Source organism: Panthera tigris, chromosome D2, assembly GCF_018350195.1.
Source record: "Panthera tigris isolate Pti1 chromosome D2, P.tigris_Pti1_mat1.1, whole genome shotgun sequence".
NCBI classification, from domain to species: Eukaryota; Metazoa; Chordata; class Mammalia; order Carnivora; family Felidae; genus Panthera; species Panthera tigris.
Genome location: NC_056670.1, coordinates 9,405,586 through 9,430,107, shown reverse-complemented (window position 1 = coordinate 9,430,107; position 24,522 = coordinate 9,405,586). Strand labels below are relative to the sequence as shown.

At 38.0% G+C, this 24,522-nt stretch overlaps 1 protein-coding gene across 1 annotated transcript in view; it reads left to right on the top strand.

Annotated features, from left to right (window-relative positions):
* CHRM3 (cholinergic receptor muscarinic 3) overlaps window positions 1–24,522 on the top strand; it is a 519,334-nt gene that overhangs the window by 122,003 nt on the left and 372,809 nt on the right. The gene's annotated exons all lie outside the window — the stretch shown is intronic.

Genomic DNA, 24,522 nt, shown 5'->3' with positions numbered 1-24,522 from the left:
TTTTTAAATATTTATTTATTTGAGAGAAAGAGAGAGAGAATGCACAAGCAGGGAGGAGGCAGAGAGAGAGATGGAGAGAGCAATTTCAGGCAGGCTCCACACTGTCCGTGCACAGCCCAACGTGGACCTCGATCCCACGAACCATGAGGCCGTGACCTGAGCCGAAATCAAGTGTCCGATGCTTAACCGACTGACCCACCCAGGCACCTCTAGCTAATGACTTTTGATGATTCATTTGTCAGACTCAGTTTCCTCAGTTAATCAGAGGGTTCACCTCAGAGTCTTATGTGGATAAAAGGAGATAATGAATTTAAGATATTTAACAACATGTTGTATAGTAAGCATTTTAAAAAATATGAACTATTATTATTTTAGAAAGAGAGAGAGCATGAGAAGGGGAGGGTCAGAGAGAGAGGGAGAGAGACAACCTTTTTCTTTTAAGTTTATTTATTTATTTTGAGAGAGAGAGAGAGAGAGAGAGCGAGCGAGTACGTGAGCAGGGGGTTGGGGCAGAGAGAGAAGGAAAGAAAAAAATCCCAAGCAGGCTCTATGCAGCACATGGATCCCACCGTGGGACTCAATCTCATGAACCATGAGATCATGACCTGAGCTGAAATCACGAGTTGGTCGCTGAACTGACTGAGCCACCCAGATGCCCCTCACTATATTTTTTATTATTAACCATCTCTTCATAGCACAATTTCTTTCTGTTTTTAATATGAAATTTATTGTCAAATTGGTTTCCATATAACACCCAGTGCTCATCCCAACAGGTGCCCTCCTCAATACCCATCACCCACCCTCCCACCCCCCATCAACCGTCAGTTTGTTCTCAGTTTTTAAGAGTCTCTTATGGTTTGCCCCCCTCCCTCTCTAACTTTTTTTTCCTTCCCCTCCCCCCATGGTCTTCTGTTAAGTTTCTCAGGATCCACATAAGAGTGAAAACATATGGTATCGGTCTTTCTCTGTATGACTTATCTCACTTAGCATCACACTCTCCAGTTCCATCCACGTTGCTACAAAAGACCATATTTCATTCTTTCTCCTTGCCACGTAGTATTCCACTGTGTATATAAACCACAGTTTCTTTATCCTTTCATCAGTTGATGGATCAGGCTCTTTCCATAATTTGGCTATTGTTGAAAGTGTTCATAGCACAATGTCTTAAAAAACTATTTTCTCTTTCTGTGAGGATGGGCACAGTGATTTGTATTTTGTATTTCCATATTATGTAAAGTGCTGAGCACACAGTAGAAAGTTATGAGCTCTTGCAAGTTACCTAACTCCTCCAGCTGTCAATAATGAGGACCCCATGAGGTTATATGTGGATTAAGAGAGAATGTTAAACTGATTAGCATGGAAATATCTTAATAAGTGTCAGCAACTATCGTTATGTAATAAGTTTGAATAAATGGATGGATGAATTCAGGAGCGAGTAAAACGTTCTTATGCTGCTGGTTTCTATTTATTATACTGAGATGATGGCAAATCACAGCTGTCTGTGTCAGCTGCCTCCTAGATAGACCTCATTGTGTGATGGGATATGACCAGTCTTTAGACTTTGTCTTACCAGTATGCAGCAGGACTGAGTTTTGCAGTCGTCCAGGGAGTAAGTATTGTATTGATCAGCGAGAGACCTGGCAAGTCTTGCCGAATGTCTCTTTTGACAATAAGATAAACCCTTTCCATAGATTCTTTCTGTTCTGCCCTGGAATTTTGGTAGACCATTTGTTTGAAGGTGCAGGACATAATGGTGACCAAGGAAATAAGGTACTTTCCTGTAAATTCTAGTAATTCATCTACAGTAAATTCCAAAACATGACTTGAAGAGAGTACCTGGTAATCTCTGTTACAAGTAAGCTTACACATTCTGGAGCAGCAGAGGTTGGAGATGGAACTAAAAGGACATTCATTTAATTTGGGATGTAGACAACCATAACAAAATCTTTTCTTCTGGAATAACTCCCCAAAACAGTATGAATATTCCTCTTCCTATTCAAGCTTAAAAGAGCAGTCTTGGGGCGCCCAGGTGGTTTGGTCGTTTAAGCGTCTGACTTCGGCTCAGGTCATGATCTCGCTGTCCGTGGGTTCGAGCCACGCGTCAGGCTCTGTGCCGACAGCTCAGAGCCTGGAGCCTGCTTCAGATTCTGTGTCTCCCTCTCTCTCTGCCCCTCCTCTGCTCATGCTCTCTCTCTCTCTCTCTCTCTCTCAAAAATAAATAAACATTAACACACATATTTTTTAAAAAGAGAAGTCTTTATTTGTTGGATCCTCTTGCCCACCTTCCGTTCACTTCTCATACACTCATGCCTTTTTGAGCAATTTGCTTGGCCGTAGTTGCCTGTAGAGAAAGAAAATGTGACTGGAAAATTGTTACTGAAGAAACACTTGCAGGTCTTGGCTTTGTTTGTGGAGAATATTCCATGTCAGAGAATATAGCAGATCATCAGTTTAGTGATTATCAGCTGCTTTGATGTGGTAGTTTGGGAAGTAAATATATGAAGTTCTAATTCCAAATGTCTTTCATTTTTTAAATTTAAATAGCTAGTATATTAGGAGATGTCTTTTTAATTATTTGTCACTTTTCTTGATTAATTGCGCATTTTCTCATTTTTGTCCATTTATCATTCATCTTTACATCAACCCAATCGTCATTTGGGTCAGAGATCACCCCATGCACGTTCAGTGGTAGCTGCTTCGGGTGCTGGTCTCACCCCTGTTCTTCTAATAAAAACACTTTTAATTTATGAACAAGTTCCTTTCTTAGCCCTACCCTCCAACCCTACCGAGCTATCGTGTCTTTCATTACTTTTGATAATAAACTTCTCCATGAATACATCAAGTTAAATAATTGCACACTTGAATTAGCTACTAAGTTCCTAATTCCTCAAATTCAAATTTCTATCCCAACATATGAGCAAAAACTAACTTGATGTATTTTTTATCTATATTGGTTATTCCAGTACAATTTATATTGACCTTAAGACAGGGAACAGCTCTAAGTAGTGTGCCTATAAAATTAATAATTACAAATTTTAAGGAAAGTGGGACTTTAAGAGTGTGGTCCATAAAGAAAGAAAGAAAGAAAGAAAGAAAGAAAGAAAGAAAGAAAGAAAAGAAAGAAAGAAGAGTCATTTAATAGATGCTGTCAATGTGAGGGCCAGGAGTGGAATTTAGCATATAGCGACTTCAGTGGAGCTATGATAAATATGTTCAAAGAATGAAAGGGCTCTATGCTTTAAAGAAGTAAAGGGAAATATGTGAATGACATATCACAAAATAAAAAATATCAGAAAAAAGGAAGAAATTATATATTAAAGCCCAATGAAAATTTACTAGACAAACTAAAAAATAGACTTGGATGGTAGAAGAAAGAATCAGTGAACATGAAGATTTATGAATAGGAAGGAATAAGTCATGAAAAACAGGAAGAGTGAAGGAATGAACAGAGCCACAGGAACTGTGGTACAACATCAGATGTACCAACATTAGGCATTCCAGAAAAAGGCAGAAAACATAGAAAAAAATATTTGCAAAAGTAATGGCCATACTTTCTAAGTTTTATGAAGAATATCAATCTACATATCCAGGAATCACCACAAACTCCAAGTCAGATCAATACAAAGAGATCCATGCCTGAACACATCATCATCAGACTGTTGAAGGCCAAAAACAAAGATAAAAACTTGAAAACAGACTACCAGAAAGACCATAGACATTTACTAGAGACAAAGATATTTATAATGCCAAAAGTGTCTATTAAGGAAGATAAGAAATTTGAAAACATATAGACACCTAACAATAGAACCCTAAAATATGGGAAGTGAAAGCTGACAAAATTGAAATGAGATACAAGCAGTTCAACAAAAATAGTTTGAGAATTCTGACCTTAATAATTGATAGAATAAGACCAAATCAACAAGTATATAAATACTTGAACAACTCTATCAACTAACTTAAAACAAAAGAACAAGTGGAGTGTAGAACACTCCACCCCAGAACATGAAAATATATATTATTGTCAAGTGCAGATGGGGAATTTTCAGAAAAAAACATATGCTAGGCCCGTAAAACAAGATTCGATAAACTTAAAAGGGTTCAAGTCACATAACCTGTGTTCCCTCACCCTAACAAAATTAAATTATAAATCAACAATACAAAAATTGGGGAAATCTCCAAAAGTTAAAAATTGAACAAAATACTTTTCAAATAACCAAGGAGTCACAGAAGAATTCACAAGGGAAATTTGAAAATATTTTGAAATGACTGAAAAAGAAAATATAGCTTATCCAAATTTGTGAGATGCAGCTAATACAGTGCTATAGGAAATTTGTGTTTTTAAGTGCCCACAACATAGTAAAATGCAATTGAAAATTAATAATCTAAACTTCATAACATACTAGAAAAAGAGGAGCAAACTAAAATAAAATATGAAAGAAAATAATAAAGATTGCAGTGGATATCAATGAAATGAAAGGCAGTAAAGAAAACCAATAAAAACATAGAGAAAAGAAAATCAAAGTTTGGTTCTTTGAAAAAAATCAAAACAAGGGATAAACTTTTAGCTAGAATGACCAAGAAAAAAGAGAAAAGATACAAATTGTCAAAATCAGGAACATAAGAGACACCACTACCAATCCTATAGAAGTTAAAGGGATTATAAGAAAAAACTTTGAACTATTTTCTGCCATCAATGGACAATTTTGATGAAATAGACAAATACCTACAAAGATAGAAATCCATAACTGACTCAAAAGAAATAGAAAATCTGAATGGGTGATGATAAGTAAAAAAAAAAAAATAGAATTAACAATTTAAAATCTTCACATAGGAGGGGAAGGAAAAAAAAAAAAAGAGGTTAGAGTGGGAGAGAGCCAAAGCATAAGAGACTGTTAAAAACTGAGAACAAACTGAGGGTTGATGGGGGGTGGGAGGGAGGGGAGGGTGGGTGATGGGTATTGAGGAGGGCACCTTTTGGGATGACCACTGGGTGTTGTATGGAAACCAATTTGACAGTAAATTTCATATATTAAAAAATTTAAAAAAAAAAGTTAAAAAATAAATAAATAAATAAAATCTTCACATAAAGGAAAATCCAGGCCTACGTGGCTTCCTTGGTGAATTGTCAGATATTTTAGGAAGAAATAATACTATTCTTTTACAAACACTTCAAGATTTAAAGAGATTATTTTCCATATAATTCCTTGAGTCCAGTATCACTGTCATACCAAAGCCAGATAACACATCACAAGAAAACTAGACCAATATCCCTCATAGATGCAGGTGCAAAAATCATCAACAAAATAACAAACCAAATCAATGTGTCAGTTGACCAACATGTATAAATTAATTGCAATTTGTCATTTTAAAACAAAATCAGTTTAATATTCAAAATCAATTAATGTAGTGCACCAAATTAATAGAATAAAAGGGAAAACACACGATCATCTTAAAAGATACAAAAAAGCACTTGACAAAATCCTATATCCTTTCCTGATTTAAATTAAAAAAAAATTTAATGTTTATTTCAGAGAGAGAGAGAGCATGAGCAGGGGAAGGGCAGAGAGATAGAGGGAGATACAGAATCTGAAGCAGTCTCCAGGCTCCAGGCTGTCAGCACAGAGCCTGACACAGGGCTCAACTCACAAACCATGAGATCATGATGTGAGCCAAAGTCAGACACTTAACTGAGCCACCCAGGCGCCCTAACATTCCTAATTTAAAAATAAAAATGAAGGGGCACCCGTGTGCCTCAGTCAGTTAAGCTTCGGACTCTTGATTTTGACTTACATCATAATCTCATTGTCATGAGATTGAGCCCCAGGTCAAGCTTTGTGCTAGGCATGGAGCCTGCTTGGGATTCTGTCTCTCTCTCTCTCTCTCTCTCTCTCTCTCTCTCTGCCTCTCCCTCTCTGTCTCTCTCTACCCTCTCCTCACTTGTGCTCTCTCTCTCTCTCTCAAAAATAAAATAAAAACAAAAATGAAAACAAAAACTTTCAACAAACTAGAAATAAAAGGGAACTTTCTTAGTCTATTAAAGGGCATCTACAAAAAACATACAGCTAACATTATACAAAAGGATGAGAAATTGATACTTGCTCCTTATGACAGGGAACAAGTCGAGACATCCAATCTCAGTGTTCTCCTCATCATTGTATAGAACATGCTGATCACTTGCAGTAAGGTCAAAAATTAAATTTAAATAAAATAAATAAATGCATCCAGATTAGAAGAGTAGTAAACTGCCTTTATTGGCAGACGATTGAGCCTGTGTGTGAAAATCCTAAGAAATCAACAAAAATACTGTTAGAACTAATAAAAGTGTTCAGCAATACCAGAGAATATATTATCAACAAGCACGATCAATTGCATAGCTATTTACTGTCAATGAATTTTCTGAAAATGAAATTAAAATAATTTCATCCCCCCATAAATATGTAGGAATAAATTTAACAATGAAGTACAATACTTAAACAACAAAAATTACAAAGCACTGCTAAGAAAAAGAAACTTTCTGAGAGAAAGAACAGGTTAGCTGAGAGAAATTAATGAAAATTAAATAAATGGAGAGACATTTTATGGTCATAGATAGAAAGACTCACTATTGCTAATATGGCAGTTCTTGCCAGCTTTATCAATCAATTGAAAAAGTCCTATCAATTTCCGTCTAGAATCTTTGCAAAAGGGATAAACTGATCCAAAAATTTATGTGGGAATTCTGAGCATTGAAAGTAATCCAGTGATTTTGGAAGAGAAGAACAAAGTTGGAGGACTTAATATTTCCTGATTTTAGAATTTAATGTAAACTACATTAATCATAGCAGTGTGATAGCATTAAAGACAGATGCATAGAGCATTGATTTTACTTAATATATGCTAAGTAAAAGAAGCTGGATACAAAACACTTTTTTATCTCTATGATTTCATTTGTATAGCCTTCTGGAAAAACTTAAAGAATAGAAATCAGAGCAGGGGTGCCTGGGTGGCTCAGTCAGGTAAACGTCTGACTCTTGGTTTTGGTGTAGGTCATGGTCCCATGGTTTGTGGAATCAAGCCCTGCATCAGGCTCCATGATGAGAGCCCAGAACCTGTTTGGGATTCTCTCTCTCTCTCTCTCTCTCTCTCTCTCTCTCTCAAAATAAATAAACTTAAGAACACAAAAAAAAGAATATACATCAGAGCAGAAGTTGTCAGGACTGGAGTGGGAGAAGGGCACTGACTACAAAGAGGCACAGGTAACTGGCTAGCGTAATGGAAATGTATTTTGTGATATTAGGCATGGCTACTGTACCATGAACATTTATAAAAACCCAACATGCCATATGATAAAAAAAGGGGTGAATTTTACTCTTTGAAAATTATTTCTAAACAAATCCAACTTTAAAACTGAAGAGAAAACATCCTGAATTTATTTATAATTACATGTTAGCAAATATTGACAATTTCATGAAAAGGGCATGAGCCTTTGAATCAAAGCACAGTGATGCATGTGCACGTAGGCTTTGCCACTTACTGAGAAGCTTATTTTCTCTTCATTAAAATGCAATAGCAATATTTGCCATGTAATAAATTTGATACTTTTTCTCAGTTATTGGAAATGACACATCTAGAACAGTTATGTGACTGCCTCATAATTTTGTATTAATTTTCTTTATCCTTTATCTTAAAATATTGAAAGTATCAACTGAGAGTGGAGGGCTTTTTCATTTCTTTCTTTTCTGTTTTTGCCATTTCCAAGATACAAAACTTGAATGAAGTACATTTCTCTTCCCTTCGCCTATCCTGTTCAACAAACTTTATTTTCTAGTGCAGGGAATTTGGTTCCCGACGCCAGACTAGCTGACAAAGACCTTTCTCCCATGCTCAGAACAGGCCATCATTTCTTGTGTTTCTCTGTGGTCCAGTCCAAGCTCAGACAGATGTATTGTGGGAAGTTTTTATCAACCAAACCAGTTTGGCATGCATGGCATGTCAGTATCTCCAATAACCTCTCTCATTAAAATGTACACAAATTTGGATATATGTTATTTCTTTTATATATTGAATTATTTGTCTTACTTGTTCACATCGTGAAGTTAAGTCAAGACTTATCTCTTTGCATTGCTAAATATGCTCTTGAAGGAGTAAGATTTTCTGCAGCCAAAGCCTGTGAGCCTCATGGTGCCTAGAATCATGGTTTGTGCCAAGCTCAACATGTTAATGTGTTTGATAGTGATAATAAAAAAATAGGACTCATTTAAGAACTTGTTTTATGCCATTGCTGTTGACCACTATTTTTTAAGAGTTTTGAAGTCCAAAACAAGTTTGAAAAAACTACATATATGTGATAGAGATGATGAATTACATGAGGAAAATTGCATTTAAAAATGTTGGAGGATCATGAGAACATCTGATCAGAAACTTTTAAAAGTAGTTTAATGGCAACCAATAATTGTATTTAGGGACTGAACATAAATCATATAGTTAGATGATGTCGGTACTCCTAAAATGTCAGAGAGCAGCATTCTTTGTAATTCTACTTAAAATGGATTTATTATGAATTAAGTATTTCAAGATATCATGAACTTGGTTAATTCTAAGAAAAAATATCTATTATTCACTTTGTGTTGTAGAAAAGAACATTTCTAGAATTGGTTTCTAAGATGAAGAAATCGTCTTACAAGATATGTAGGAGTTCCACTCTATTTGATAAAGTTTAACATTAAGACCTTGAAACAAAAGCAGTGTAATGAAAACTGAGAGGTTAATAAGCATGGAAGTAGTAGAGATTATACTAAGCCAGAAGGGAGTGACATGATATATTCTAAGTGCTCAGTGGGAAATATTTGCAGCTAAGAATACTCTATCCAGCAAGTCTATCATTCAAAATAGAAAGAGAGATAAAGAGTTTCCCAGATAAACAAAAACTAAAAGAGTCTGTGACCACTAAGCTAGCTCTGCAATATTAAATATTAAAGGGGATTCGTTGAGTGGAAAGGAAAACCAAAAGTGACAGTATAAAGGTAGAAAACACAAAAGTAGGAAAAATGAATATTTCTATAAAAATCAAGTAACTCACAAAATAAAAGGATATAAAATATAATAACATATACCTAAAATGTGGGGAGGAGAGGAGTAAAGAATGGGTTCAAGCTTAAATGACCATCAACTTAATACACACTGCTATATGCAGAAAAGGTTAGATGCTAACTTAATGGTAACTACAAATCAGAAACTGCTAATAAATATTCAAAGAATAAAGGGAAAGAAGTAGCAAATACATCACTAAATAAAACCAGCAAACCGTGAAAGAGAAAGACAAGGATGAGAGAAAAGCTTCAGAAATGACCACAAAACAAGGAATGAAGTGACAATAAATACATATCCCTCAATAATTACTTCAAATGTAAATGGACTAAATGCTCCAGTGAAAAGAAATAAGGTGGCAGAATGGATAGAAAAGTCAAGAGACTCATTCAGACCTAAAGACACCTGCAGACTGAAAGTGTAGGGATGGAAAAACATCTATAACGGATTGCAAAAGAAAGCCAGAGGAGCAATTCTTATATAAGACAAAATAGACTTTAAGACAAAGAGAGTAACAAGAAACAATGAAGGACACAATATAATCACAGAGGAGACAATTCAACAAGAAGCTATAACAGTTGTAAGTATTTATGCACCCAACATAGGATGCTCAAATACATTAAACAATTAATAACAAACATAAAAGAACTAATAGTAATACAATAATAGTAGAGGACTTTAACACATCACTGACAACAATGGACAGATCATCTAAACAGAAAATCAACAAGGAAACAATGGCTTGGAATGACACACTGGAACAGGCGGATTTAAAGAGATACATTTAGAACCTTGCATCCTAAAACAGCAGAATACACATTCTTTTGCACATACAACATTCTCCAGAATAGATCACACATTAGCCCACAAAACAAATCTTTACAAATTCAAGGAGATCAAAGTTATGTCATGCATCTTTTCTGACCATGAAGCTATGATAATAGAAGTAAACCACACACACATTATCACACACACACACACACACACACACACACACACGAAACAAAATTTGGAAAAGTCACAAATAAATGGGGATTAAATAACATGGTACTAGACAATAAATGGGTCAGCCAGGAAATAAAAGATGAAATACAAAAGTACATGGAAACAAATGAAAATGAAAACACAATGGGACAAAACTTCTGGTATGCAGCAAAAACGGTTGTAAGAGGAAAGTGTATAGCAATATAGGCTTACTTCAAGAAGCAAGAAAAGTCTCAAATGTATAACCCATCCTTACACCTAAAGAAGCTAGAAAAAAAAAACAAAACACAAAAACAAGCAAACCCTAAGACCAGCACAAAGAAGGAAATTAAAGATTAGAGATGAAATAAATGATTTAGAAACTAAAAAACAATAGAGCAGCTCAGTGAAACCAAGAGCTGGTTCTTATTATGAAAAAAAGAGAAAGGACTCAAATAAATAACATCACAAATGAGAGAGGAGGAATAACAATCAACACCACAGAAATACAAACAACTATAAGAGAATATTATGAAAATCCATATGCCAACAAATTGGACAATCTAGAAGAAATGGATAAATTCCTGGAAACATATGACCTACCAAAACTAAATCAGAAAGAAATAGAAAATTTGAACAGAATGATAACCAGCAAAGAAATTGAATCAGTAATCAAAAAACTACCAACAAACCAAAGTCCAAGACTAGATGGCTTCACATGTGAATCTTATTTTGAAGAAGAGTTAATACTTATTTTTCTCAAACTATTCCAAAAAAATAGAAAAGGAAGGAAAACTTCCATATTTATTCTATGAGGCCAGCATTACCCTGATACAAAAACCAAATAAATACACCACTAGGAAAGAGAACTATAGGCCAATATCTCTGATGAACATGGTTGCAAAAATCCTCAACAAAATGCTAGCAAACCAAGTTCAACAATACATTTTAAAAAATACCACCACTATCAAGTGGGATTTATCCCTGGTTTACAAAAGTGGTTCAATATTTGCAAATCAATCAACGTGATACACCACATCAATAAGAAGAAGGAAAAGAACCATATGATCATTTCAGTAGATTCAGATAAAGCATTTGACAAAATACAACATTCATTCATGATACAAACCCTCAAGAAAGTAGGTTTAGAGGGAACATTCTTCAACATAAAACCCATTGCTAACATCATCCTCAATGGTGAAAGACAGAGCTTTTCCCTTAAGTTCGGGAACAAGATAAGGATGTCCACTCGCACCATTTTCATTCAACATAGCACTGGAGGTCCTAGCCACAACAATCAGACAACAAAAAGGATTGAAAGGCATCCAAGTATATAAGGAAGGAATAAAGATTTCACTATTTGCAGAAGACATGATACTATGTGTAAAAAACGCAAAGACTCCGCCAAAAAACTACTAGAACTGGTAAATGAAGTCTATAAAGTTGCAGGATACAAAATCAACATACAGAATCTGTTGCATTTCTACACAACAATAATGAAGCATCAGAAAGAAAAATTAAGGAATCAATCTCATTTACAATTGCACCAAAAACATTAAGATAGCTGGGAATAAACTTAACCAAAGAGGTGAAAGACTTGTACTCTGAAAACTATAAAACAACCATAAAAGAAATTGAAGACAGCACGAAGAAATGGAAAACATTCCATGCTTATTGATTGGAAGGACAAGTATTGTTAAAATGTCTATACTACCTAAAGCAATCTACACATTCAATGCAGTCCCATCAAAATACCTCCAGCATTTTTCACAGAACTAGAACAAACAATTCTAAAATTGAAACCACAAAAGACCCTAAATAGCCAAAGCAATTTTGAAAAAGAAGAGCAAAACTGGAGGCTTCACAATTCTGGACTTCCAGTTATATTACAAAGTTTAGTAATCAAAACCATACAGTACTGGCACAAAAATAGACACATAGATCAATAGAACAGAGTAGAAGACCCAAAGCAAACCCACAATTATATAGTCAATTAATCTTCAACCAAGCAAGAAAGAATATCCAATAGGAAAAGGACAGTCTTGGGGCACCTTGGTGGCTTGGTTGGTTGAGCGTCTGACTTCAGCTCAGGTTATATCTCACAGTTTGTGACTTCAAGCCCTGCATTGGGCTCACTGCTGTCAGTGCAGAGCCCACTTTGGATTCTGTGTCCCTCTGTCTCTGTCCCTTGCCCACTTATGCTGTTCTCTCTCAAAAATAAATAAACCTTTAAAAAAAAGCACAGTCTCTTCAACAAATGGTGTTGAGAAAACTGGACAGCAACAAAAGAAATAAACCGGGCCACTTTCTTATACCATGCATGAAAATAAGTTCAAAATGGATTTAAGACCTAAACGGGAGACCTGAAGCCATAAAAATACTAGAAGAGAACACGAGCAGTAACTTCTTTGACATCAGCCATAGCAACTTCTTTCTAGATATGTCTCCTGAGGCAAGGGAAACAAAAGCAAAAACAAACTACTGGAACTTCATCAAAATTAAAAGCTTCTGCACAGCTAAGGAAACAATCAACAAAACTAAAAGCAACTTACAGAATAGGAGAAGATATTTGCAAATGACATATCTGATAAAGAGTTAGTATCCAACATGTATAATGAACTTACAAAACTCAACACTCAAAGAAACAATCCAATTAAAAATGGGCAGAAGACATGAATAGGTATTTCTTCAAAGAAGACAGGCAGATGGCCAACAGACACATGAAAAGATGTTCAACATCACTCATCGTCAGGGAAATGCAAATCAAAACTACAATGAGATACCATGGCACACCTGTCAGAATGGCTAAAATCAAAAACAGAAGAAACAGCAAGTGTTGGCGAGGATGTGGAGAAAAAAGAACACTTGTGCACTGTTGGTGGGAAGGCAAACTGGTGCAGCCACTGTGGAAGACCATAGAGAAGTTCCTCAACAAGTTAAAAACAGGTCTACCCTACGATCCAGCAGTTGCACTTCTATTTACCCAAATAGTACAAAAGTACCAGTTCAGAGGGTTACACGCACCTATGTGTTTATAGCAGCATTATTTACAGTAGCCAAGATACGGAAGCAGCCCAAGTGTCCATCAATTAATGAATGGATAAAGAAGAGGTGGTGTATATCTATGTACCTATGGATATAGATCTATGTAGAGAGATAGATATATAGAATATTACTCAGCCATGAAAAAGAATGAAATCTTGCCATTTGCAATGACATGGATGAAGCTAGAGATTGCAATGCTAAGTGAAATGAGTCAGACAAAGACAAATGCCATATGATTTCACTCATATTGAATTTACAAAACAAAAAAAGCAAAGGGAAAAGATAGATGATGATGATGATGATGAAGATAGATAGATGATAGATAGATAGATAGATAGATAGATAGATAGATAGATAGTAGATAGATAGGTAGGTTGATGATAGATAGATGATAGATAGATAGATAGATAAAGAAACAGACTCTTAATTGTAGAGAACAAAATTGATAGTTACCAGAGGAGGGTGGGGAGATGGATGCCATAGGTGATGGAGATTAAGGAGTGCACTTGTTGTGATGAGCACTGGGTGATTTATGGAATTGTTGAATCTCTATATTGTACACATGAAAGTAGTATAACACTGTATGTTAACTAACTGGAATTAAAATAGAAACTTTAAAAAAAACCACAATATGCTAAAAGAAGGTAATTAAGAAAGAAGACTGTCTGGTGAAGTTTAATATAATCTTTGCTACAAACGTAGACATAATCACCTGTAAGAAAATGAGAACAAAAATGACCGAAGCAGATTACTTTAAAATATTATTTATGGTTTTAAGCTGATTTTCACTTGAATTCATCTGTTTCATGATTTTTTTTTTTTTAGTTTTGCAAAAGGCCCCATAATCAAAACCTTAAATAATTCTGGAGTATCCTTTAACTATTTGTGGAACTCTGATGGAAATAACATATTTTGATGTATTATCATTCTCCTTTAGGGGAGGGAACAAATCAAATTATTCCAAATTTTTAGAAAAGAAAAGCATTGTATTCCTTCCATTCCTCAATTTTTGTGGGAACATGATGAGAAAATATACTAAGGTCCCCATGACTAGGCCAAACTTTCCATGTTGGTAAATGGGCACATCAGCGATGAGGCTAATCTGGTTGTCACCTGTGCTGCCCCACTGAACGTGGGGCTGACTCAGTAGCCTTGACTAGACAGCCGGAGATCCCTTCCTCCTTCCGCGCCATTACACGCACGTCAAAATGGCGATGTGCATTTCAGGTGAGCTCACACACTGATTTGCATTTCTAGGTCTTTAACTTTCAAAACTTTTTCACATGCATGTTGCTTTATTGGATCCCACGTAGCGGATTGGGAAAGGGGTCCCAGGCTAGATCACTATCATATGTCTAGGTGCTGAGGGCAGAATTAGTTACCACCTCTCACATCTAGAAGTCTACCAATCATTTCCAGCTTCAGGGACATTCTCTGAAACAGAAAATAAACAAAAACTTAAGTTCTCATAAGGTGGAGGGTCAATGGGATTTGGCATAATCCAACCTAAGTTTGAATCACCAGTTTTCCCATCTGTAGAAGGGGGCCAATATACATTTTCAAGGTAGTAAGGAAGACTAAATGGCACAGTCCGTATTTGGAACAATTGGCATTTGGTCTAGTTCCTGGGAGAACCTCAGTAACTAACAGTGTATAATAAAAGCAATAAACTCTGATTGCAGTAAGGTTCTCCTTAACTGAAGGGTCCTACCACTGCTGGTGGCTGCTGAACTTGAGTAATGGCTTATTTTGAAGATAGCATCTTTCTGTAAGGATGCTCCTCCATCGAGAACTGTCCCACTACGTGTCAGACTCCGTGCCAGGCACTGGAGATGCAGCAGTGAGAAAGAGCCTCTGCTCTCCTGCAGCTTACCGTGTCTCTTAGCATGTGCACATTGCTCTGCCTGTACAACTTTCTTGCACCAAGTGATTGAACTTTTAACAGAACCTCAGTCCTGGAATTCATTCAGCACCAAGTATTCATTGAGGGAAGGAAGACGGACAGATTAAAACTTGGCATTGATGAGGATGCCCACAAGTCGGTGCCAGTGGTCCAGAGTCTGCATGCTGTGGGCTTAAACTCAGTTGGGAACAATCTTCTAATAGTTAATATTGGCACTATGCACTCATCACATCTGGGGCAAAAAGCTCTTTATAATGCATTTTGTCTCCTCTCTCCAAAGGGGAGAGTTCACCATATTGCTGTCATGTAGAACTTTGAGTGGAACCCATTTAGTATATATTTATTTCCCATTTAGGATATATTTTAAGCCCTTTACATTTCTTTTTTCCTATTTGGGCCCCATGTTTCTAGCACCCCAGACCATATGGAATGTGGGATCTGCCTTGTGAAAATGCTTTCACATTCTGGTCAGGCAATTCTTCAGGCTCCTGTGTTGCCCTTGGCTTTGGCTTAGGTTAAAGTAACCTGTCTAATTGGGAAGATTATTTCTCCCTCTCCTGCCTGCGTTTGTTTTTCTGTTTGGGGATCTCTCCCATCGGATTCGTGGCCTGGAGCTGCTGTCGATACTTGTGAGGCATGTTCCCCAGCATCAAGGAGTCGATGTCATGGAGGTCAGTCGGCTGTTGAGAGCAGGGCTATTGTTAGGCCTGAGCAAAGGTGAGGACTGTGAAACTGGCTGTCACCTGGGCCTTTGGGCACAGGCTGCTGCAGCTTGACCTTGACCCAGAGAGATCCCACCTACCCTGGAACTGTTAATGAAGCGGACTGAGTATTTTAAGCAGGATAGGTGAATAGTGTTCAGTGCTTTCAAGCTGCAAGCCTGCTGCGCACGTGAAGAGACACTGTTGAGACCCCATCTTCGGATTACGGGGTCTGAGAATGGTGTGAGCATCTGGAGGTCTGTTGCTTCCAATTCCACTCTACGCTTGGGGTCCAGGAGGCGGGACTAACACGGGACTTACACGGTGTATCCTCATGGTTTCAAGTTTGCTTTGGTTGGATTAATTACGAAAATTCTCACCGTGGCTTTGGTTTTCCAATTCCCACAATGCAGAGTATTTGAGGGGCCGGTGGTTTGTGTGCCCTCCATTCAATCTCAATCATTTATTTCCACGTTCTAACTGGAGGACGTGGTTACTAGTTTTCTCTTGGCCAAAGCCATCGTCCTCCTATGGCAAGCAGTCTCTATTGAGATGGAGACCATAGTTTTGAGATTGATACTCGGGAGCTATGGACTGGGGAAAAGGTGATGTGTAAAAGGTGCATTCGACCCACTGGCCCTGATGGTTAGTGGTGAGGCTTCCAACTAGCGTGTTTCTGCATTCATTAACCAGCTGTATGCTTATGGAATTCAGTGGATCCCTGCCCAGAGGTTGATAATCTTATTGAGTGTATTCATTGTATAAATGCATAGCTTAAGAGCAGCTTAATAATATGCACATATGGTGCATTTTTATATGGTGGGAGGTTCCTTTCCAAAGCTTGTATGCCCCATACCACAGGATTGTTGCTTGTCCTTAGTTTCTTAGTCCTGTCCTCGATATCAATTTGTAGGTGGACTGGAAACCTACTTTCTCTAATGTAGTGGAAGTCCTTCCTTCTATCCACATTTTGAGTGATACTTTCCTTGCTTAAATGTGTAGGGTAGAGAGGGGCTTTGCCCAGAGACATCTGCTTGAAGCCACACACTGAAATCCTGAATACATTTTGCCATAAGCAAACCTTGCTGCCACTTTAAGCCATGAGGACGTCCTCTTTCTGCCCCAAGAGCGCAGTATCCTATTGCCCTCAACGTTTGCTGTAGTCTTCCTTACTTAGTCAAGAGAATGCTGAGTATCAGCACTAAGGAATGCTTATGCATTTGTCTTTCCGTGACATTAAGGGAAGTGTTATCACTTCCAAAGACTTCAAGAGCATTTGTGAAATGTGTAAATGTTCTGACTGCAAAATGTACCTGAGACATCTCTTCACCCAAATTACTAGTAAACTGTCATCATTTTGAAAACTGTAATATCCATGTGAGGTAACTGTGTGATTTCAGAGTCCTAAATCACTTCCTTTCAAGCGCAAAACTAGGAAAGTGTCCAAAGGCATTCATGATGATAGCCATCTAACTATCCAGGCTGGTAAGGCGAAAAGAGAAAACCCCATCTTTAATCATTTCTGTGTTCTCTTGGCTGCCTTCCTCATTACCGTGCCTCCAGGAAACCAAGGCCTTTCCGGGTTTCAGAAAAATTTGTGCACTGGCTTCTCAGTCCTGGAAAGTTACCATGCACTCCAGCAGACGGCATTAGAAGTCCTAAGGAAGCCTTTCTTATTTAGATATAAATGCAGATTTTGTCTCTGTTGATCTATTCCAGTCAAAAGCTTCCGCATTCCAGTAGTAGGTTCTATGGGGTTTTAAGAGGACAATGAAGCTTGTTTTTTTTTTTTTTCTTTTCTTTTGTTTCTTGGGCTTCAAAGATGACTTTGAAGTTTGCTTTCCTTGGGCTTTATGTCTGGAATCCTTAGCAGATATCAAATGACTGAGATATTCATAGATTGCTAATTTTGTTGTAGTTCGGTAAAAAAAAAAAAAAAAATACCCTAAATTTTAGCCACTCCTTCCAGTCTAGACACCTCTTGGTCTGGTAACCATTATTTTATTTTTGTTTCCTTTTATCATCCGTAAATTAACTGGAACGTTGGTAGTGATCATGGTCCTTTTTAACATGAAGATTCAGACATTAATTCCATTTGCTCTGGAACTACTATTCTGTTGCTGTGATTTAAGAATGTTTAATTGAGTAGCTCTCTGATATGGAAGTAGGTTCTGAAGGATAACAATCCAGCTGCCAGTTTCCATCATGATTCCTTACATGCTCAGGGGCTGCAGTGTCGCAGTGAGTTCTGCATTTACACAGAGCTCTTACGTTTCTCACTAAAAGAATCCGTTCAACTGGGGTTTGGTTTCTACCTTTGCCCCTCAGTGGCTCTTTGGCTGTGAAGTTCAGTCTGGAAGAACCTCAGCTTCTGTAAAATACCAGTAGCAACAGTTTTGGAAGACTGAAAAAGAAAACAAAGATGCATGTAAAGTACCCATCAATGTGCTTGGCACAGAAGTAGGCTCGTGAGTAATGACTGTGATATTGCTCCTGCTAAAAAGGACCGGGAGAAAGACGAGAAAAGAGAGGAGGAGAGGAAGGATAGAAGAGAGAGGAGAGGAGGAGCTTGGAATGGCCCAAATAAGGAGATTCTCCATTGTTCGATAGCCTTCGGGGAGGGTTTTCCCAAGCATCTCTTTCTTCAATTTACCTTAGCTCTCATCTTCAGTGTGATTACAAAGGGCGATGAGAGCCTCTGAAAGGCTTTTTCTTTTCAGGAAGATGCTGATAGAAAATGCTTCCCACCTCCCCTCTATTGGTGCTTTGCCCCAACTGTAGATCGCCTTTCTGCATTAGCTAACCTCCACAGCACCCCTCCTTCAAAAGGCTTGGTCATTTCTCTACCACCATGACAGCTTTGATTCATAAGAGAGCCCTTTATCCACAGCTTGCCAAACTGGATGTCTCAACCCAATCAGATAATATTGGAGTCAGATTTAAAATTTAAATAGAGTTAGAAGCTGCTGTCTGTTTTGTAAATGGCATATGAGAAAATCTACTGATTTTTGTCTAGCTAATTTAACAGTCCTTACTTAAAATTAATATAAAAGACTAATTGGCACATCAGGAAAGCAAATGTAGAATAAGCATGGAAGTTAATTTTCAGTGCAACTAGTCTTTAAAGTTTAATAGCCAATAAATATAAACATGAAGTGACAGTTACCTCATTACAAATGTAAACACATATAAACCTACCCAGTAGCAAGTTAAAACAAACTTAGAAATAAAAATATACCTCCTACTTTGGCTATGCCTGAGCCTTTCTTGCCAAGGCTATCATTCTTTTTGATTTATTATTTCCTACCTTAACACTGTAGCTGTCCACAGCAGTTACTAAAATAGTTAATTCGTGCACCTGGGTGGCTCAGTCGGTTAGGCATCCGACTCAATGTTCCGGCTCAGGTCATGATCTCATGGTTGATGGGTTTGAGCCCCACATCGGGCTCTGCACTGAGTGTGGAACCTGCTTGGGATTCTCCCTCTCCCTCTCTCTCTGCCCCTTCTCTGCTTGCTCTCTCTCTCTCTCTCTCTCTCTCTCCCTCTCTCAAAATAAATAAATGAACATTGAAAAATAAAATAGTTTTCATGAAAATTAATTTTAAAGTCTTAACAGAGAAGGAAAAATACCCATCAGATTATCCTTTATATAGTGGGAAACCTAGCTAAAATGTGTATTTTCATCCGGAATATCCTGGGTATAACCATTAGTGCGCTTAAACCATGTATATATCAGATGTCGGTCTCTGGGCATAATCATTTGTATGGGAGAAAAGCCACCCACTCACACAGAAGAAGCTGCTCCTGTTTCCTGGATGATTAGGTTTCATGGTTGTATAATCAAGATCACTTTTCTGTACTTTCTTTGGTAGAAGATGCCTTTTTTAAAAAAATGTTTAATGTTTATTTATTTTTGAGACAGAGAGAGACGGAGTGCCAACAGAGGAGGGGCAGAGAGAAAGGGAGACACAGAATCTGAAACAGGCTCCAGGCTCTGAGCTGTCAGCACAGAACTTGACTCGGGGCTTGACCTCACAAACAGTGAGATCATGACCTGAGCTGAAGTTGGGTGCTTAACCAACTGAGACACCCAGGAGCCTCCTAGAAGATGCTTTTGATTAAATAGACTTCTTTACAGCCACCTGGGTGGCTCAGTCAGTTAAGTGTCCAACTTCAGCTCAGGTCATAATCTGGCAGTTTGTGAGTTCAAGCCCCCCATTGGCTCTGTGCTGACAACTCGGAGCCTGGAGCCTGCTTCAGATTCTTTCTCTCCTGCTCTCTCTGCCCCCTCCCCTCTCTCTATCAAAAATAAGTAAACAGATTTCTTTAAGTTTTTGTGACTTTCTTCTGTTGTAATGCAATGACCATAAGAGAATACTAATTGCTTCATGAGTAAGTGACACAGGTTAGAACTGCCTTCAGATGAAAGTTGGAGATGCAGGTGGTCTGTGACCTGGGCATCTGCTGGTGTGGATATCAGGTCCTGACTGAGCACACGTCAACATGTTTTTGAGCCTCAGCTGTTGCTCTTGTCCAGTATGGTCTCCCTTTTTGGGTAAGAACTTTCATCATTGTCTTTGCTGTGGTTCTGTTAAAATAGCACGCTCCCTATATGCGGTATGCATACACACACACACACACACACACACACACACACACACACAAGTGTGTGTGTGTGTGTGTGTGTGTGTGTGTATATTTTTTTTTTTTGCAGGAGTACCATAGTCAGTATTATCTTGTGTTGATTGCTTATCCTAATTGGCAAATGTGAAGGTAAACTCTATTTTAAGTCGAGTAGATAGTTTAAATGACTCCATTTCAGAGAGAACTTAGCTCCAGTAATCCTTGTTTTTTAAATCCGCCTCTAAATGTTTCCATTTCCGGTAGCAAAATAAATAGACAAACTAATAGCTCTTACTAAAACCGCAGTAAGTATTTTCCTGCTCAGGGAAAAAGTGAGATTTCAAATGTGGAGAAGCCTGGCATGTTACCACCACTCTTAGAAATGTATACATGTCAGCTTTTTTAAAATATAAATTTGAACTCATGCATGTTTGCACTTTTCTCAAATAAATGGATGAATTTCAAATAAGTTACCTATAATCACACGGTCTTGCTTTCACCATACTGTCTTCCAATATTTATTATTTATTCTACATGAAATTGCTCATAATTTTGATGAGCCTTCTTAGCTTTTTGTATTCTGCATTTATGGACACAGATCCTTATGTTAGCATAACTTCGATACTTACAGCAAACAAAGCATAATATAAGTTTCACATTATAACATTCCATAGTGATAAACTGTTTCCCTTTTGTTGGGTTATAATAATTGTAGTAACAACAACTATCACTTATTGACTGTTTATACAAGAAGTCTTCCATTAAGAGCATCTTTTAACAAAGTAGAGACCAAAAAGGAGTTTTAATGTGGAAATGCCTAGACTTTGATATACTTAAGGTTCCACTCACTGTGTGACTTTAGTCAAGAAAAAGCTTCCCACTCTTTGCTCCCCTTCAACTTCCTCCTCTGAAAAAGAATAAAAATGGAAATAGCTGACTTAGAGGCTGTACCCACTGGAGTCTGGTACATAGTAGATGTTTGGGAAATTGGGAAGATTGTCATTGAAATCTACTTCAAAAGCTCTTTTGCCCAAATCTATAAGATGAAAAGATGTATACTACTTTGTGTCTATTTCCAGATGGATTTCCAGGGTAATTAAACAGTCAGTGTTACTGAGAACTTGCTAAGAGTCCATTTCTTTTTTTTTTTTTTTAATTTTTTTTTCAACGTTTTTTATTTATTTTTGGGACAGAGAGAGACAGAGCATGAACGGGGGAGGGGCAGAGAGAGAGGGAGACATAGAATCGGAAACAGGCTCCAGGCTCCGAGCCATCAGCCCAGAGCCCAACACGGGGCTCGAACTCACGGACCGCGGGATCGTGACCTGGCTGAAGTCGGACGCTTAACCGACTGCGCCACCCAGGCGCCCCCATTTCTTACATATCAGATCCTTACTAGGTTTGCTGTTGCATTCTTCCTGCACTCATTCTTCACTTACTCTTTCAACAAATAACCAGTGTTTGGGCACCAGACATTTCTGAAGTCGCCATTACACTCAGGTTGCAGCTGGCATGAGGAAGGTGTTGTCTATTCAATAAGTGTCAGATGACTCGGATGTGGTCTCCAACACTAGGCCAGTAATAGGCAGGCAGGAAGGTATGGTGTGTGTGTGTGTGTGTGTGTGTGTGTGTGTGTGTGTGTGTGTGTGTGTGTTTATATGTCTGTGTTTCCCAGGAGGCTATAGTTGGTCATTTTGCTATCACATCATATCTTACCAATGAAAATGACCAAGATACAGCGTCCTGGGCAAGACAGATGTTAACAGATAATACACTATGACTTAATAATAACAGATTTTTGCACAAAAAGGTTGTGCCTGTATATTTCTGCCCAAGGGATTAAGAATGGTTACAAAATTTATTTTTTTCAAGTGAATAGCAGTTTACCAGTGAGATGAGAAAAGATTCAATGTTAGAAAGCATAGGCTATGCAAAGAAAGCAGAAAATGCAAAGGCAGGTGAGACTTACATGTCCAGCAACGATTTTCCTATGGTCGTAATTGTCATGGTGGATGGATGAGTTTTAGAACAGGAGGGTGGGAAGGTGAACAGGGCTAGACCAGAAGGAAGGTAGCAAGCTAGTAAATATCATACTTCCCATGTAACAGGCAATATCCTGGACATTTTAGGCATATTTTGTCTCACAACTTTCAAAATAACCCTGTTTCAGAGGTAATGGAAATGAGACTTTGATTATGAGGTTGTTCAAGGTCATACAGCAAGAATATGGTGGATTTGGTGTTCAGGGCCACGTCTTTGAGATCAGAACCTCTCTTTTCTTCACCAAGATGCAATTAGTAGTTAAATGGGAAGCCACTTAAATGTCTTCTCATTTATTTGGGTTTAATTAATTTCTGCGAAGAACTGTGGGATTTTGTTCTGTGTTGTCTCAAACTTCACTGAGAGTCCAAAGAATGTTCTAGAATGTTTAATTAATTAATTAATGTTTAATTAATTTCTGCGAAGAACTGTGGGATTTTGTTCTGTGTTGTCTCAAACTTCACTGAGAGTCCAAAGAATGTTCTACAACACTTTAACTTTCTTTGGTATCTTTCAGATGTAAATGTTTCCTCTTCATAAAGACGGCATGGTTTCCTTGTGCTTTGTAGCAGATTTTTTTTTTTTTTTTGGTTTTTAAATAGGATTTTTAAATTATGTTTTACTTTTTTAAAGTTTTTATTTAAATTCCAGTTAGGTAACATACAGTGTAATATTAGTTTCTGGTGTACAGATTAGTGACTCAACACTTCTGTACAACACCTGGTGCTCATCACAGCAGATTCTTGTTTACAGGCTTTATGCTTTTTTGTCTGTTTATTTCCGTCTCCCCTTAATCCATCCTTAGACATGGCCAGTTGAGAACACCGTGGCCCGTTTATCCTGGTGGCCGGATTTCTTCATCCATCCTCATTGGCACGACCTGTATGCCAGATTGAGTGTGGCTGAGTCTAACCTTTCCAGTGCCTCCTCCAAGGAAAAGCCCCACTGTCCCCAGAGGAGCCTGGCCATACTCAGTGCAGCCGTTGCATTGCCCCTGGGGTTCTGCATCCTCTGCGAGGATTGGATTCCCACCCCCTACCTCTAGTCTGCCTGAAAACACCCATCTTTCTCTAATATCATCCCCGCCCAAAGGAGAGCGATTCTTTAGATCAGAAGCCAACCGACCATTTCAATAAAAGGTCAGATAGTCTGTATTTTAGACGTTGTGAGTCATGCTGTTTGTCACAACCTCTTGACTCTGCCGTTGTGGCACCCAAGCCGCCAGAGACGATATGTAAATGAATGGCTGTGGCTGTGTTCCAATAAAACTTTATTTATAGACTCCGAAATTTGAATTTCAAATAATCTGCATGCTTCTTTTGATTCCTTTCAGTGATTTAAAAATGTAAGACCCATTCTTAGCTCAAAAACAGGCGGCAGGCTGCATTTCGCCAGGCCCTGCTCTAGACAGACAGTCAGCCACAGCACTCACTGCTTCTTCAGTGGGGTAAATTGGGTCTGACCATCGGGGTCTTTGACGTGGCTCTTTCTCTATAGCTTCTCCAGCTTTTCCTAGTTCCTTGTGGTCACGCAGTTTCTTCCTAGGGTCTTTAGCCATTTCTGTTTGCCCCCGTCTTTGTGCAAGGGAAGGACTGCATGAAGAGATCTGGCCGCAGGGGAAGGTGGTTAAGTTCTGTTAGCACGCTGATATCTGATCCAGGAGTGAAAGCCGAATTCTTTTTCCGTCTCTGGAAAATTTCTTTGTTATTGACCTTTTGCTGTTCTTCAGGAACCTCTCCAATTGAGGCAAATTGAACTGACTCCTAATGAATTTGTAATTCTTTGAATGAGGGCTATTTGACCTTAGCTCACTTGATGTTTCAGATTATGTATTCTGCTTTTTTTTTCTCCCGAGACTGTGTTGCAGACAGGAAGGTAATGTCGGCAAGTAAATGAAAGGGTTGATCAAACAAAAGTGTGAACTCAGACAAAAAATATATGCCAGTTCCTACTTTTGTTGCCATTTATTCATTCGTTTACTCAGCAAATATTTACATGTGCCAGACTCTGCACCCCCACATGAGGTCTCTCGCTTTGGAGGTCTACATACAGTGATGAGCAGAGGACCACGTTTGTCTCCCGAGAACCCCAGGGGAGGCAGAGATCAAGGAGACCCATCTTTCCTTGAATCTCTTGGCATCTGTCACTCATAATGTAGGACGTAGGGGGCACAATTAAGCA